Here is an 18,207-nt window from a genome sequence, read left to right on the forward strand (position 1 = left end):
AGTGCCTGGTAGACGGCAAGTAGGGTTTTAACGACTTTGGCTACCAATGAGGTCTTGCACGGTTAGTGCCCGACAGAGACTGTGACAATCTACCTTCAGTAGGAAAGCTAACAATCAATTCAGAGTCAAGCCCGCGGCCACCTGACACTGTAGCGTGCAGGTTTCGAACTCACAACCTCAGTACTGTTGACAGACTAGCAGTGGCGGATCCTGGGGGCGTGGGGGGGGGGGGGGGGTCCGGGAGTTGGAACCCCGGCCTTTTTTGGGAGATCAATGCATTTGAATGGGGACATGCAGTTGCAACCCCTCCCCCTTTTTAGTCCCGGGTTAGGAACCCCCCTTTTTAAAATGGCTGGATCCGCCCCATGGCTAGTGATACAATACAGTGGCGGATCCAGAAATGTTCATAAGTGGGGCCCATTCCCTTTACAACCAATCAAATTTTCCCCAAAAAAGGGGGGGGGGGGCGTTCATCCAACATTTTGTTATTTCATATTAATCACTAGCACATTCAATGTGTTTAAATTTTATTATTTTCCGTAACCATATCAATACAAGGAGTAACTATTAAAATCCTAGAGTCGACTAAATTAAGATTGTGTAGGTGATGACAGTTCGGAAAACGTAATACTGATTTTCTTACATTGATTTTAACTGGTTTACGGTTTGGATTCAATCTCACATTTCCGTTCCGTATGATTTTAAAGATTCAGTAGATACTGACAAACAATTTTCGTCCAGTTGACCAGGCTCAGTTGACCAGTTGACTTTGTTTCAGTTAAAGAAACCAAACTACGTTCTCGGCAGAAGGACAAAAGTCATGGGTGTGAAAGTACACATTGAATATTGGTAAGCATTTGTTAGTTTGATTTAAGGCATGTGTTACCTGTGAGAATGTAATGCAGAAATTCTCCAAATAGATTTTCTCAAAAATTTAGTCCAAATAATTATGACGTCTTGAAAGGCTATTATAATTTTTTTCTTTGACGCCTTACATCGATGTAAGGCGTCAAAGAAAAAAATTATAATAGCCAGGCGTCAAAGAAAAAAATTATAATAGCCTTTCAAGACGTCATAATTATTTGGACTATCAAAAATTATGCCTTATTGACATAGGCAGTGGTTGATCAAAAAGGTGTGTGTGGTGTTCCGGTGGATCAAGCCATTTTCAAAAGGGGGTTCCCAATCCAGGATAAAGGGAGGGTTCCAACCACATGTCCTGATCCTGGGTTCAAACATACCCATTCTTATGCATTGATCGTCTAAAAAAAAGGGGGAGGGGTGGGGTTTGGTCGGAAGCAGGACAAATCGCCCCACTGGCAAAACGCCCCGCATCAAATTGCCCCACTTTTAAGAAAATTGCCCCAAACTGGTTTACCAACTCGCCCCACTTTTTGAAAAATCGCCTCACTTGGGAAAAGGGTTTAATCCCGTTAATTTCCCCCCTGTCAACTCGCCCCACTTACATGTATTGAAAAAAGGTAAAATCTACTTCAATGTATTCTCAGATCGGGGCATCCTGGCCTTCAAATTTCAAGGGGTGATCCTCTAGATTTTTAATCTATTTGAAGGTGATTACTGATCATGCTGATTATTTATATTGCCATTTTTTTTAACCAGAGGATACAGTATGATAAAAACCAAATTTTAAAGTCTATGAACTAGCCCCACTTAATAAAAACTAATCTACACAGAATAAGAAAAACCCAAAATTTATTAAATCATTATTTTTTTTAAATTAAATGATGTTTTACATATTTAAAATATCATTGCAAATACATTTTCGTATCATTATTTGAGAATAACTTTATACTTGTAAGCTTATAAGTTATTTGTATAACACTTGAAAGGAAATCTGTTCATACAATTGAAAAATTCCAATTACCCAGTAACAGATTAACAGCAGATTTGATTTTATCTATTTGCAATGGGATTTTAATCTTTTTCATAAGTGGGGCGAGTTGGTAAACATGAGTGGGGCGATTTGTTAGAAAGTGGGGCGAGTTTGTGAAAAAGTGGGGCGATTTGCCAGTGGGGCGATTTGTCATGGATTCGGTTTGGTCACCATCGAACACCCCAAATTTTATTATTTCGTCTTTTATCGTTATAAATGTGACTTAGATATAATATTCAAGACTTTCAAGTTATTAAGGTTCATCATAACAACCGGACAAATATGGCTGTATTACATGCCAAAAATTACTCTGAGTACAGACTTACCTGTGAAGTTGGAAAAGTTTTAATGCCTGGCATCCACTAGATATAATAAAGTTAAATGCATTTTGTGTTTCAGAATGATAAAATCTCTTTTGGATTTTGATGGGCATTTTTTTTCCTTCATGCAAAAGGTCTGAAAATTAACTAAGTTGTACATGTGGTACAACTATGAGATTCTCCCTCAGGTAAAAAACCGGTTTGTATTGTTTTGATTGTCCTTAATTGACATGGACAAAAGGTATCTTCACAACTACAGGTGAGTTAAAGAGTTCACTGAGTCAGTGAGTGGACAGTATCAAAGTAATTCAGGTGTTTGTTTATTTTTACACCTTCTGCAGAAAGGAAAGATTTTATCTTTCTTTAACACAAAATGCATTTAACTTTTATATATCTAGTGGATGCTAGGCATTAAAACTTTCCAAACAGCACAGGTAAGTCTGAATACAGAGTTGTTTTTGAGGTGAAAATACGGCCATATTTGTCCATTTGTTATGATGAACCGTAATTCAACAAATCAGAAGATTAAGAGTCCAAATATCTACAGAAAACAGAAGATCATGAAGATTAAAGAGTCCAAATATCTACAGAAAACAGAAAGGAAGAGTCTATAACACCCCACTTTTTGAACCCCACAGACCCCTATGGACATGATGGACACCTCAAATATATCTATTTTTCCATTTTTTTTCTTCTTCTATCTGGTCTATAAAATAATTTTACCACTAATTAGAAAAGAGACAAATATCAAAATCTATGAATAGAGGTTCAGGATACTTGAACTGATTACTAATTATGAATATATCATTTTAATAACACACACAATGTAATCCGGAAAGTGATGAATCCGGAGACATTTTTCCTTATATTGATTATCGTTTTAACCTAAATATGTTGCCCATAAAAATCTAAAAATTGATTAAAATATACGTAATTTAATTTATTTTATCGTTTTATTGTATAATATCACAGTTTTTCTTAGTGGCTTGTGGTTTTTGGGGTGTTCAGTGGTGAAAAGACCCACCCGGTAGGGATGATTCCACTATATAGTTTAGGGCCGCTTAACAGCCCTTAAATCGGCCAGCTGCCCCCAAAAAATGTTTATAAATATAAATTCCCAATTCAGGAAAATAAAACAAAAATTGGTATTTCCGAAAAAAAGTTTCCGTCACTGATTACTGCAACTATGATTTTTCATAGTTTGTCGTCAAAACGTAGTAAAATCTGGATAAGAATGCTGACTATGATTGCATTTTATTAACGATTTAATTATGTCAACATGAGGTAAACAATTGTAACGGCCGGATTCAATTGAAGTTAAAATGTTATGGGAGTATTTGGTCTCGTAAAAGTAGATCGCTCAGCAGGTTGATCAAAAATATGCTTTTTGTCAAAATGGGTGTCAAAATAGACCTCGACAAAGAGCAAATTCAACATTATATGACATTGATGAATGAATTTTAATGGTAAAATCAGATCGCCCAGCAGAGCCGGTTATGTAATTTGATTAAGACTTGTTTTGTAAAAGAAATTATTTTATATTTTGCTCTTTTTTCGAGCGTTTTTGAAAATAATGTTGCTGATAGACTATTCATGAAATGAAACCCCCCCTGAAATACGATGTCATCATTATGGAACTGTTTCAAAAGATATGAAAATGATCCAAATAATTTTAAAGTTCACTGGTTCAATTGTTTTGAATATCTTATCAATTAAGTATATATATATACTTTTGTAATTACTTTTCTGAATTCGACAATTGGCCAGTTCTATTTGAAATACATTTAAATCAAGGTAAGTTTATAAAGATGATCTGTTGAAAAAATACCCAATGGATGATTTTTTTCACTGGTTAATATGGCAAGCCGTTTTTATACGACCGCAAATTTTGAAAAAATTTTCGTCGTATATTGCTATCACGTTGGCGTCGGCGTCGTCGTCGTCGTCGTCGTCGTCGTCGTCGGCGTCGGCGTCGTCGTCGTCGTCGTCGTCGTCGTCGTCCGTTGTCCGAATACTTTTAGTTTTCGCACTCTAACTTTAGTAAAAGTGAATGGAAATCTATGAAATTTTAACACAAGGTTTATGACCACAAAAGGAAGGTTGGTATTGATTTTGGGAGTTTTGGTCCCAACATTTTAGGAATTAGGGGCCAAAAAGGGCCCAAATAAGCATTTTCTTGGTTTTCGCACTATAACTTTAGTTTAAGTTAATAGAAATCTATGAAATTTTGACACAAGGTTTATGACCACAAAAGAACGGTTGGGATTGATTTTGGGAGTTTTGGTCTCAACAGTTTAGGAATTAGGGGCCAAAAAAAGGCCCAAATAAGCATTATTCTTGGTTTTCGCACAATAACATTAGTTTAAGTAAATAGAAATCAATGAAATTTAAACACAATGTTAATGACTACAAAAGGAAGGTTGGTATTGATTTTGGGAGTTTAGGTCCCAACAGTTTAGGAATTAGGGGCCAAAAAGGGACCCAAATAAGCATTTTTCTTGGTTTTCGCACCATAACGTTAGTATAAGTAAATAGAAATCTATGAAATTTAAACACAAGGTTTATGACCATAAAAGAAAGGTTGGGTTTGATTTTGGGAGTTTTGGTCCCAACATAATAAGGGGCCCAAAGGGTCCAAAATTAAACTTTTGTTTGATTTCATCAAAATTGAATAATTGGGGTTCTTTGATATGCTGAATCTAACTGTCATGACTGTGTATGTAGATTCTTAACTTTTGGTCCCGTTTTCAAATTGGTCTACATTAAGGTCCAAAGGGTCCAAAATTAAACTTAGTTTGATTTTGACAAAAAACGAATCAGTTAGGTTCTTTGATATGCTGAATCTAAAAATGTACTTAGATTCTTGATTATTGGCCCAGTTTTCAAGTTGGTCCAAATCGGGGTCCAAAATTAAACTTTGTTTGATTTCATCAAAAATTGAATAAATGGGGTTCTTTGATATACCAAATCTAACTGTGTATGTAGATTCTTCATTTTTGGTCCTGTTTTCAAATTGGTCTACACTAAAGTCCAAAGGGTCCAAAATTAAACTTAGTCTGATTTTAACAAAAATTGAAATCTTGAAGTTCTTTGATATGCTGAATCCAAAAATGTACTAAGATTTTTTATTATGGGCCCAGTTTTCAAGTTGGTCCAAATCAGGATCTAAAATTATTATATTAAGTATTGTGCAATAGCAAGTCTTTTCAATTGCACAGTATTGCGCAATGGCAAGAAATATCTAATTGCACAATATTGTGAAATATCAAATTTTTTTTTAATTAGAGTTATCTTTCTTTGTCCAGAATAGTAAGCAAGAAATATCTAATTGCAAAATATTGTGCAATAGCAAGATTTTTTTTTAATTGGAGTTATCTTTCTTTGTCCAGAATCAACTTAAATCTTTGTTATATACAATATACAATGTATATTCACTTTTTACTACCAACTGATAAATTAAAATAATCTTTACCATTCAGTGATAACAAGCAGTTTTTTTACATCTTAATATTTTATGATGTATTTAAATGAGTAGTTATTGTTGCAAACTCCATTAGAAATTTTAATTGAGATTAGTTTTGGAATAAGGGAAAGGGGGATGTGATTAAAAAAATTGGGTTCAATTTTTCTCATTTGAAATTTCATAAATAAAAAAGAAAATTTCTTCAAACATTTTTTTGAGAGGATTAATATTCAACAGCATAGTGAATTGCTCTAAGAGAAACAAAAATTTTAAGTTCATTAGAACACATTCATTCTGTGTCAGAAACCTATGCTGTGTCAACTATTTAATCACAATCCAAATTTAGAGCTGAATCCAGCTTGAATGTTGTGTCCATACTTGCCCTAACCGTTCAGGGTTCAACCTCTGCGGTCGTATAAAGCTACGCCCTGCGGAGCATCTGGTTCTATTTAATCTAACTTCAAGATATCTCATAAACTTTATAAGATATCTTATATAATAGTTCATTAGATATTTGATATAGTTTGAAAGATATCTTATAAATGTTTATTAGATATCTTTCAAAATCTTATATAGTTCACGAGATATCTGATGGTTGTTACCTTATATAAAGTATATTTGTAAGATATCTTATATAAAGTATATTTGTAAGATATCTTGTATAAAGTATATTTGTAAGATATCTTATATAAAGTATATGTAAGATATATATTTTGAAATCTATATTAGATATCTTCTATATTATATAAGATATCTATTTTATATAAGATATCTTATAAAAAATATTATTTATGATATCTTGTATATTATAAGAAATATTATTAGAGATATCGTATATAAACATGATAAATTATAAGATATTTCATATAATTTTCTTAACATGATATCCAATAAATCATATAAGATATCTTATACAAAACATATTTATAAGATATTTCATATCTTTAAGATATCTTAAATAAATTTTATATATTATATGAGATATCTTATATATTACATAAGATATCTTATATATTATGAGATAATTTGAAATTATGAGATAATTTGAAATTCGAATAAATAGCTAAATGGCTTGCCATAGGTTTATGTTAGCTGGTACTTGTGGTATATATGTTTTTGTAATATGCCTCGTTTACCAAAGTTAAGATGATAGTGCATCATATGCAATGATATTCATGTAATACAACTTCCCTGGTCTGAATCCAATAATTTCTTCAATCAGTGTACAGGTGAAATTAACTTATTATTCATTTTCCGTTTTTACAGGAAAATGATATTATTTCGTCTTAGATTGTATTCATAAAAATTCCCAATTTGATATTCAAGGGACCCATTTGAAAACACCTGGAATCATCCCTGCCCGGGTTGGCATGGTTGGGTGGGGTGTTTTTAACCCACAGAACTCTTCCTCTGGATCCCCTGCTGTGATGAATGTTTGAACTTAGATCTTTGAACTAACTTTTTGTAATTCACTTTCAGCTCGGGATGAGGTTACTTATCTAAGTATTTAGACCTCCGTAAGATTATACTGCAAGAGGTTCAGTATGCGGGTGTGTCTGGTACCAAGGGTAGACTGTGTAAGTTACTGGATACCAGTCTGTCGTTAATACTGTCTTAGCTTACACCTACATCATGGTATACCCTACATTAAATGTATGTACATGTACAATACATACATGGTGAACAAGTCACCCTTGATGTTGATTGAATCACTGTAATTGCTGAGCATTGAAAGGGAAACTGTCCTGATGTACACAAAATGTATGACAATGTGAATCATTAACAAACACCTGCATTCAATAGTTAGTCAGAGCTCAATCATAAATAAGTCTTAATCTGCTTTTGACTTATAAACATGATAAAGGTCTAAATTTGTCTCCCTTTAATTTAAGACAATTCATAACTTCATTAAGTCTATTAGTGTTCATGGTGTTAAGCAAGATATATTTGAGCTGAATTTAAAAGTTTGAAAATATTGACTCCTACAAGTCAATAAGCTAATAAAATTGGTCAACTTCAAAGACCAATGCATATTTATATAAAGGTGTATCTACTCTATATGAAATTATGACAATATTGAAAGACAATGCTTTGTCTTCTAAAGGTGTAATATCACCATTGATTTTCCCCTATTAGTCTTTGGTAAATTTTCACTTTTCAAAAAAATGTGCAGAATTTATCTTGGTGTCAAATAAAGAAATTCTTGGCATGAGTAAAGTTTTATCATGTTTATCCTGTCCTAGAAAAAATTTCACATAACGTTTCAGTGCATATATATAAGAAAATAACCATCATTGGAAGTTAACCAATCAAATTTCTCCCCTTATTTTATCTGTGTACAAGGTTTAGTCACCATGTAACCTCAAGATTGCAAAATATTCTATAGAAATCCCAAATAAAAAACAATGGTGTTTTGAAATACCCAAGACATATGTTTATGACACAGAAATATTTTACTGCAATAAAATGCAGGACCTACTTTCGTATACAACTGGATGTAAGGTACCGAGATTTGGTGGTATTACACCTAAAGAAAAATATGCATGAGAGCCTAAAAAAGCAGAAATAATTTTTATTTACTTTACAATGCAACCAACTATGGCCACACTGAACATGCTAAATGAGGAAAATAATCTTATGTAAGGTAAAAGTGTTCAATTAGATAATTAAATAAAGCTCATGTCCTTGTGAACTTTCAGACTGGTTTATCATGTTTATGGTGTCATTCATGTAGGTGGTGCACTTTGGCCGGCAAATAAAATGAAGTCTTTTCATAAACATAAATAGACTAAAACAAGTCTGTCATTTTCTGATTTAAAAGTCTGAAAAAGGAAAACACATTTTTCATGTTTTTTTGATAAATACATTTTTTGACTTCTGTAAATAAGTTACATGTAAGTCTAAAACAAAAAACAACTTATTTATGTCTGAGCTCTAGACTGGTTACGGCTGTTTTGCTAGTGTTCTTAACCTACCTACATGACTAAGTGACAATATAGATTTCAAATTCTAGTTTCTAATAATATGTTACTTTTGCAAATAAATGTTAGTGTTCTGAAAGATTTGGGATAAATTGAAAGTTAAATATGTTCTGTTTTTGAAAAATAATCCTCTTCAGGGCATGGGGACATTCTGTTTTGTTTTCCACCAGAAACTACCTTGTTTAACTGTGATTCACTCAAAAAGGGTGATATTTAGCTGTCTCACCTTGTATTTAGTGTACCTATACCAATGAAAACTGCTGTTTTTTTTACGTGTATAGATCTGTTGTGAACCTAGTGTATAAATCTGTTGTAATGTAGTGTCTGTTTGATATGTTTACAGTGGTGGGTGAGGTTATGGACCTCGGTACCAGGAGCTTCGCGGGGCTGTCCTTGCTGAGGTTCCTACTGCTGAGGTCACAGGACAAGTTGGAAGATCATGTAAGTATAAACGCAGTCTACCCCAAATACTTATTGACTATTTTTTAATTTGCTTTAATAATTTTTTTCCTTAGCCCCAACTAACATGACTAATTTTTACTCCTAAAAGTATATTCATATATATACATATCAGGCCCGTAACCAGGAATTTCCAACGGAGGGGAGGGGGGGGGGGGGGGGGTTGATTGGTTATTTGGACTCATGAACTTGTCTTTAACAGTCACAATTTGACCAGAACGTTGACTTTAACAGTGCTTATTTGTTACCCCCCTGGCTATGGGTACATGTATGTATATATATATAAAAATCGATTGCTAATTTAAAAAAAGAGTCCTTTAATAGCATTAATGGTAACAATTTAACTGCACTAGGTGCACATTGGTGAATGTCTCTTCTGTTTCTCAGTGAAACTGGAGGCTAAACATTGAAAAACAAAAACTTCCAAAACATTGAAGAGTTAATCAAACCAAATAGGACCTAAAGTATACTCAAACCTGAACAAGGATTCACTGCCATGACTGTGCTTGAGGGAGATATATTTTTTATATATTATTATTTTGTAAAAATTTGATCTGATCCACCACTAGACATTTATCATATAAGAAATTGAAATTAGAATGTTTGTAATGTTTCTAGAATTAATTTGTTCATTTAGATTTACATATAATGTTGTAGGTAGAGTTTTCTCTCTTAATCATTTAGATTTTTAAACTTAAGCTATACTTTCTTCTGTCCTTGAATTTCTCTGGCTTATATATGGAGTGTTTAGTCATTTTTCTTTATATACCATAGCTGTCTTTTAAATATTCATAAGATGCATGCAGACTTATAAACTCATTGTTATTTAGATCCTTTCCAGTCAATGTCATGCAATTTATTGATAATATGTTATTCTCAGATATTTAAGTTACATTTATATGATGTACATTTGAATAATCATACATGTACTTGTCAAGGAAACATTTATAATTAAAATTGCATTAGTAATGCATGGTTTATGAATCTGCTATAGAAATAGGTTCAATTACAAGTGTATAATAATGAACAAAGGAAGATAACTCAAGTTTTTAATTTGCCTTGCAAAACAAAAACAATCTTTACCCTCCAGTGCTCACAAGCACTATTATATTTTAAGGTTGTCAGGCATCAGCAAAATAAACAGTAGTCCATGTCCATGGGTTATAAAAAAGTCTTTCATCAGGAATGTTCAATGTTTGGCACTAAATGAATTCATAAAGTATCAATTAGAGCCAAAACTATTTTAAAAGATTTAATGATTTTCTTACACAAGTTACACTCCTATCTTATAATTCATATAAGAGGGTGTGTATGGGACAAAAGGAATACAGAATAATTGCCTCTAAATATAAAGGTATACCTGAGAAATATGAAATGTAGACCTGAGGCTGTTAATTTAGAAAATGTTGGGGTGCTTTAATTTAGTATCTAAGAAATAGAGAATAACATGAATAATTGACAAACAGTTAAGAATTGAAGAAATTGGTATTAAACAAGATTGAAGAAATGAAGATCCTGATCCTCGACCAAAAATTATCAAAATGCACATGAAAGTTAAATATGTGTGTTAAAGGATTATATAGTCCAGCTGTAGTCTGTTAAGTATTTTTTCAATAATGATTAGGGCCTTACTCTGTTTTCCATTATGACAGTACCAGCACTTTGAATCAATTAGTTTGTTTAATTTATTCAATATACAAAAGAAGGTGTGGTATGATTGCCAATAAGATAACTCTCCACAAGAGACTAAATGACAAAGATTTAACAACTATAGGTCACCCAATGGCCTTCAATAATGAGCAAAGCTCATACCTTATAGTCAGCTATAAAAAGCTCAGAAATGACAATGTAAAACAATTCAAACAAGGAAACTAACGGCCTGATTTATGTACAAAAAAAATGAAAGAAAAACCAATATGTAACACATACATGTAAACAAACGACAACCACTGAATTACTGGCTCCTGACTTGGGACAGACACAATTTGACATACATACAGAATGTGGGAGGGTTAAACATATTAAGCTTTTGTTAATACATGAACATGCATTCATTTATATTGCATTCCCTGTTTTCTCTGATTTCAGCATCATTTGAAGTAACAGTGAATGATAAGTTGATCTTCTCTAAACTGAAACTGGGTGGATTCCCTGCAGCTGAAGATGTAGGTTTATATTTTATACTTTATGTTACTGTTGTGATTGAAGTACATGAATAAGAAGATGGGGTATAATTTCCAATAAGACTAAATGGCATAGAAGTTAGAAAGCATAACCAATTCATTAAAATAAGATATAAAACACAACATTGATGTAAAGCATGTCAAATGAGAAAATCAATGGGTTGATTTATGTACAAAACAATAAACAAATAAGAATTGATGATTTACAACAACAAATGACAACAATTGAATTATAGGCTACTGATTTGGGACAAGCACATACAGACCAGGATGGTTTAAACATGATTGAGCACCCAAACCTCCCCTTAAACTTAGATTGTGGTGTAACAGTACTGCAATGTATAGAATTAGTTGAAATGGGCTTGTCTCATCAGATTGATACAATCCTAAAAACAACTAACAAAGTTTTAATTATATAGTTTTTACCTTCCATTATACTGTAAATTCAGAAATTATTGCGGTGTTTTTAATATTGCAAAAAATGCAAGAGTTATAATCCCAAAAATTTAAGCTCACATTTTGATTTTTTTTTTTTAAATTCACATTTTAGTCTGAAATGACCAAATTGCAATAATTAAATGAATGCATGCAATAATTTCTCCATTTACACTAAATTGAAATATTATATTTTTTAAGTGGTTGCCAAGCCCATATTTTCAGTGTCCTTGTGTTATATGTGTTACATGCTCAAGCTCTGCTAAAATTTTAGAGGCCATTGACTACTGGATTGTTAATTTTTATCTACTCACTATTGAGTGAAGAAAGCTTGGATAGACATTCAAAATCACTGAGACAATGACCATGATGTCTAAAAATCTTACTGGCCATTAAATTTTCATTTTCCAGTATTCCAAGTAGTGATCATCATTTTTGAGGGGAAAGTAATTTGTGTGTTATAATATTCCCTCATTTTAAAGTGGTAGTCCAGTGCTCCTCCAAAGTACCACCTGACATCTTCCTGAACATTCATGACATATAAACCACTGGACATTATCAACAATTATTCAATATAACATAAACATCACTTTCTTTTCAAGGTAATTGCAAGTATACGGGAAGCAGAGAAGGGTCTAGAAGCAAAAGAAATAACAACAGCTCAAAGCCCAGGATGTAACATATTGTAAAACAGGAAGTGCAAAGATTTATGGGAAAAACACAGGAAGATCAAATTTACAGTGAATGATTTAACATTTTTTTGTCATATAAGATTGGGACAATATAACTTGTTTGTAATATACTCATTTAAATCCATCCTCTTTGTATGAAAATAAAAACTTAAATTTTGTGTTTTTATTGGATGGTAAATAGAGGTTTATTTAATATGAGTATATTTTAAACAAAAATGATTGTTACAGATTATACAATGTGTCTTGATATCACACATACTAGTATGATAATTAGTTTATTTATTGGTATATTTTATAATTATTTATTTTCTTTTTGTAACAGATTGTTGTGAATTTGTTAATTGACACATTAACTTTATTTCATTAATTTGGTATTTACATGGGGACATAACTTTTTGTATTAATTCATAACTAGCTCATAACACATTTCATTTTTTTTTTTGACATTATCTACAAAAAATCCCTCAGGAAAGTTTACTATGTGGAGCAATTTTAAGAAGACCTTGTTTTTTTTTGGACATTTGGTTCTTTTGATTTACATGTTTTAGGCTTATATATTATATGTTAAAGTTGAGGGTTGTCTTATAAGAATTTCCATGAAGGAATTCAAAAATCTTTTTTTTAGTAAAAGTGCATTATTTGGCTCAACATCTTGGAATTTTCAGTTTAAATGCAAAATTTGATAAATGAAATCTTAACTGTTATTTATTAATAAAATTTCTATAAATGTAAAATTTGATAAATGAAATCTAACTGTTATTTATTAATAAAATTTCTATAAATGTAAAATTTGATAAATGAAATCTAACTGTTATTTATTAATAAAATTTCTATAAATGTAAAATTTGATAAATGAAATCTAACTGTTATTTATTAATAAAATTTCTATAAATGTGATATGTTTCTTATATAGACTGCATCAATTTTTAGTTGCAAAGACATGTGTGTAATTTTGCAGAAATCATCATCAACACCTGATTGTGGTAAGTTATCTGGTTAGGCCAAGAAAAAAATGTGTTTGTTTACTAAATGTCATTTGCAGTAGACTACATTTAACGTCACTCTAGAATAGACAACATGTGTCTAGCAATCAAAAAGTAAAATCACAAAAATACTGAACTCTGAGGAAAATTCAAAATGGAAAGTCACTAATCAAATGGAAAAATCAAAAGCTCAAACACATCAAACAAATGGATAACAACTGTCATATTCCTGACTTGGTACAGGTGTTTTCATAAATGTAAATAAAATGATGTATTAAACCTGGTTTTAAAGCTAGCTAAACCTCTCACTTGTATAACAGAAGTGTTTTTTTAAATATGATCAGCACCAAGGTTACAGTTTGCTGATAAGGTTTATACCTAATGTGTTCTGTTTGCTTGTGAATTATTTGTTTCCATAGACTGCAATGAGTGTCAATCGAGTTGAGACAGAACTATTTATGTTATAACCAGAGATGGTTTTTATACGACCGCAAAAATTTAAATTTTTCGTCGTATATTGCTATCATGTTGGCGTCGTCGTCGTCGTCTTGCGTCGTCGTTGTCCGAATACTTTTAGTTTTCGCACTCTTACTTTAGTAAAAGTGAATAGAAATCTGTGAAATTTTAACACAAGGTTTATAACCACAAAAGGAAGGTTGGGATTGATTTTGGGAGTTTTGGTCCCAAAATTTTAGGAATTAGGGGCCAAAAAGGGCCCAAATAAGCATTTTCTTGGTTTTCGCACTCTAACTTTAGTAAAAGTGAATAGAAATCTATGAAATTTTAACACAAGGTTTATGACCACAAAAGGAAGGTTGGGATTGATTTTGGGAGTTGAGGTCTGAACCGTTTAGGAATTGGGGGCCAAAAAGGGGCCCAAGTAAGCATTATTCTTGGTTTTCGCACCATAACTTTAGTATAAGTAAATAGAAATCTTTGAAATTTAAACACAAGGTTTATGACCATAAAAGGAAGGTTGGGTTTGATTTTGGGAGTTTTGGTCCCAACAGTTTAGGCCCAAAGGGTCCAAAATTGAACTTTGTTTGATTTCATCAAAAAATGAATAATTGGGGTTCTTTGATATGCCGGATCTAACTGTGTATGTAGATTCTTAATTTTTGGTCCCGTTTTCCAATTGGTCTACATTAAGGTCCAAGGGTCCAAAATTAAACTTAGTTTGATTTTAACAAAAATTGAATCCTTGGGGTTCTTTGCTATGCTGAATCTGAAAATGTACTTAGATTTTTGATTATTGGGCCAGTTTTCAAGTTGGTCCAAATCGGGGTCCAAAATTAAACTTTGTTTGATTTCATCAAAAATTGAATAATTGGGGTTCTTTGATATGCCAAATCTAACTGTGTATGCAGATTCTTAATTTTTAGTCCTGTTTTCAAATTGGTCTACATTAAATACCAAAGGGTCCAAAATTAAACTAAGTTTGATTTCATAAAAAATTGAATAATAGGGGTTCTTTGATATGCCGGATCTAACTGTGTATGTAGATTCTTAATTTTTGATCCCGTTTTCCAATAGACAACTTTCGAGTTCGATGCATTTCCGTCAAAAACTCTGGTTTTAGTGAACGTCATTTGTGCGTTTAGGGGCGTCGTCACTTCCATTCCAATGTTGAGCAAGTGGTTGGAAAACTATAATTCTATCTTGTACGAATTATACGACAAATTGAATTATCAAAATTGACAATCAGCATTGATGTCATTAGGGAATTGTCATTAAGTACCTACAGAACAACCATTATTTCTAGTTTATCCTTTACAATGACGATCACCAAGACGCTTGATGAACGTAAATAGTGCAGGGATACAGGCGACCCCCTCTATCTGGTAAATGACGTCATAAAGGCGCGTATAATTGACGAGTTTTTTCCAGTGACGAATGAACTCGAAAGTGGTCTATTGGTCTACATTAAGGTCCAAAGGGTCCAAAATTAAACATAGTTTGATTTTAACAAAAATTGAATTCTTGGGGTTCTTTGCTATGCTGAATCTAAAAATGTACTTAGATTTTTGATTATTGGCCCGGTTTTCAAGTTGGTCCAAATCGGGGTCCAAAATTAAACTTTGTTTGATTTCATCAAAAATTGAATAATTGGGGTTCTTTGATATGCCAAATCTAACTGTGTTTTCAAATTGGTCTACATTAAATACCAAAGGGTCCAAAATTAAACGAAGTTTGATTTTAACAAAAATTGAATTCTTTGGTTTTTTTGATATGCTGAATTTAATCATGTACTTAGATTTTTGATTATGGGCCCAGTTTTCAAGTTGGTTCAAATCAGGATCCAAAATTATTATATTAAGTATTGTGCAATAGCAAGAAATTTTCAATTACACAGTATTCAGCAATAGCAAGAAATCTTCAATTGCACAGTATTGTGCAATAGCAAGAAATTTTCAATTGCACAGTTCTGCACAATAGCAAGAAATATTTAATTGCACAATATTGTGCAATAGCAAGAAATTTTTAATTGATTGGAGTTATCTTTCTTTGTCCAGAATAGTAGTTAAATCAACTTAAATCATTGTTTTATACAATACACAATGTATATTCACTTTTACTACCAACTGATAAATAAAAACAATCTTTACCATTCAGTGATAACAAGCACTTTTTGTTACATTTTAATATTTTATGATGTATTTAAATGAGTAGTTATTGTTGCAAACTCCATAAGAAATTTGAATTGAGATCAGTTTTGAAAAAAAGGAAAGAGGGATGTGAAAAAAAATGGTGGGAGGGGGGGGGGGGGGGTTAAATTTCTCATTTCAGATTTCATAAATAAAAAGAAAATTTCTTCAAACATTTTTTTGAGAGGATGAATATTCAACAGCATAGTGATTGCTCAAAGGCAAAAAAAATATTTTAAGTTCATTAGACCACATTCATTCTGTGTCCAAAACCTATGCTGTGTCAACTATTTAATCACAATCCAAATTTAGAGCTGAATCCAGCTTGAATGTTGTGTCCATACTTGCCTCAACCTTTCAGGGTTCAACCTCTGTGGTCGTATAAAGCTGCGCCATGCGGAGCATCTGGTTTTCAACTGTCGTTCCAAATTAAGTATTCTTGTTAGCTAATAAGGCATGACAAAATGGTTATCGATGATACAATGATGCATCTTCGTTTAGTTTTTTTATAAGGATAAGACAATTTGTGTCAATTGATCTTTTATAGTGTCATTCTATGTTAAGGCTGTGATTTAACACTATTGTTTCAGGTAAGGGTGAAGGTTGGTACCAATTAAAACGATTTAACCCGCTGCATTTGTTTGCACCTGTCCTTAGTAAGGAACCTGATGTTCATTTGTTGTTTGTTGATGTGGTTCATAAGTGTTTCTCGTTTCTTTTTTTTTTCATTTAGATTAAAACGGTAGTTTTTTCCTGTTTGAATGGTTTTACACTAGTAATTTTGTGGGGCCTTTTATAGCTTGCCGTGAGGTGTGAGCCAAGGCTCCTTGTTTAACTTGGATGGAGAGATGTCCCATTGGCACTCATACCACATCTTCTAATATCTATTTAATTCTAGTTACAAAGAGATCAATTGACAGATAGTTCTCTTAACAGAATCCTTAAGTTATAAGCCTGGTACCTTTGATAACTACCATTATGATAGTGAGCAAATGCTATATATTTTGTTTCTGTCTTTTATATTTGTTTTCTTGTCTTGTTTTAATGGTTTTACATCTTGTCATGTTTGGTCGTTTGATCTCTTATCAAAGAGTATATTGTTTATGTTCATGGTGAAGACCATACATTGACACATGCTTGCTTACATCCACGCCTTTTGAATTCTACTGGATAGTTGTCCAAATGACACTCTCCTTATTTTGCTATGAAGTGATGCAATTATACAAAATTAAAACACCAAAAATGAAATAAATGGTACTTTGAAGCTGCTTCATTGTACACATAACAAAGTACAGATTGATGTTATTCCTTAGATCGTATCCACACCCCATGTAGGTTGTTTTCAAAGTTACATGGTATCCGGACTACAAACTGATGTATGTAGGTATGGAAAATTTGACTTGTGAAGACAACGGAAGTTGCAGACAGTTATGTATGCATGGCGAATGACTGCATTCTTGACGTACAATTTCATCGACGATGGGAAACAAATCGGTCTCTGCTAAAACGGTACAGTGTTCCAATTCAAGTTGACGATTCTAATTGAAAATAATAGTTCTTTGTCGACTGCTGTTCCCCTATTTTGACATTTTTACACTGTCTGTTTCTTTTGTTCACACATTGTTGACAACATTATTTGATTTTTATGCGACTGTTATACAAGGGAGAGGTTTAGCTAGCTATAAAATGTCTGTACCAAGTCCGGAATATGACATCTGTTATCCATTTTTTTGATGTGTTTGAGTTTATGAATTTGCCATTTGGTTATGGACTTTCCGTTTCCTCGGAGATAGGTGTTTTGTTATTTTACTTTTTTTCTCCTCTCAGTGGACACACACACACACTTGTATTAGCTTTTGTAACCAACTTTTGTTTTGAGGAATGTTCGTGCGAGTTAATATTTGTATATACGACTGGGCACCAATTTTATCGTTTCATAGCCAGACAATCGACCAGAGTAACTGTGCCTAATTATGCCCTTTAGGTAACCGTTGCGTCAAGTTTTATTGTTAATGATCAATCTTTTATGTAGTGATATTAAGATGATAACACAATATTGACTGTTGTACCCCTATTTTTGACATTTTTACTCTTTGAGTATGTTTGTTTTGTTCATGCATCGTTGACAATGTAATGGAATTTGATGCGACTG

The 18,207-nt window shown here is 32.4% G+C and overlaps 1 long non-coding RNA gene across 1 annotated transcript; it reads left to right on the forward strand.

The window, feature by feature from the left end:
- The first annotated feature begins 691 nt into the window (after positions 1 to 691).
- LOC139495163 (uncharacterized) lies at positions 692 to 13,216 on the forward strand. Its single transcript, XR_011657272.1, has 4 exons — positions 692 to 849; positions 9,002 to 9,099; positions 11,206 to 11,282; positions 12,338 to 13,216. It is a non-coding gene; the product is annotated as an uncharacterized lncRNA (long non-coding RNA).
- Positions 13,217 to 18,207: the final 4,991 nt, after the last annotated feature.

This window comes from Mytilus edulis, chromosome 11 (genome assembly GCF_963676685.1).
Source record: "Mytilus edulis chromosome 11, xbMytEdul2.2, whole genome shotgun sequence".
Classification (NCBI taxonomy): Eukaryota; Metazoa; Mollusca; class Bivalvia; order Mytilida; family Mytilidae; genus Mytilus; species Mytilus edulis.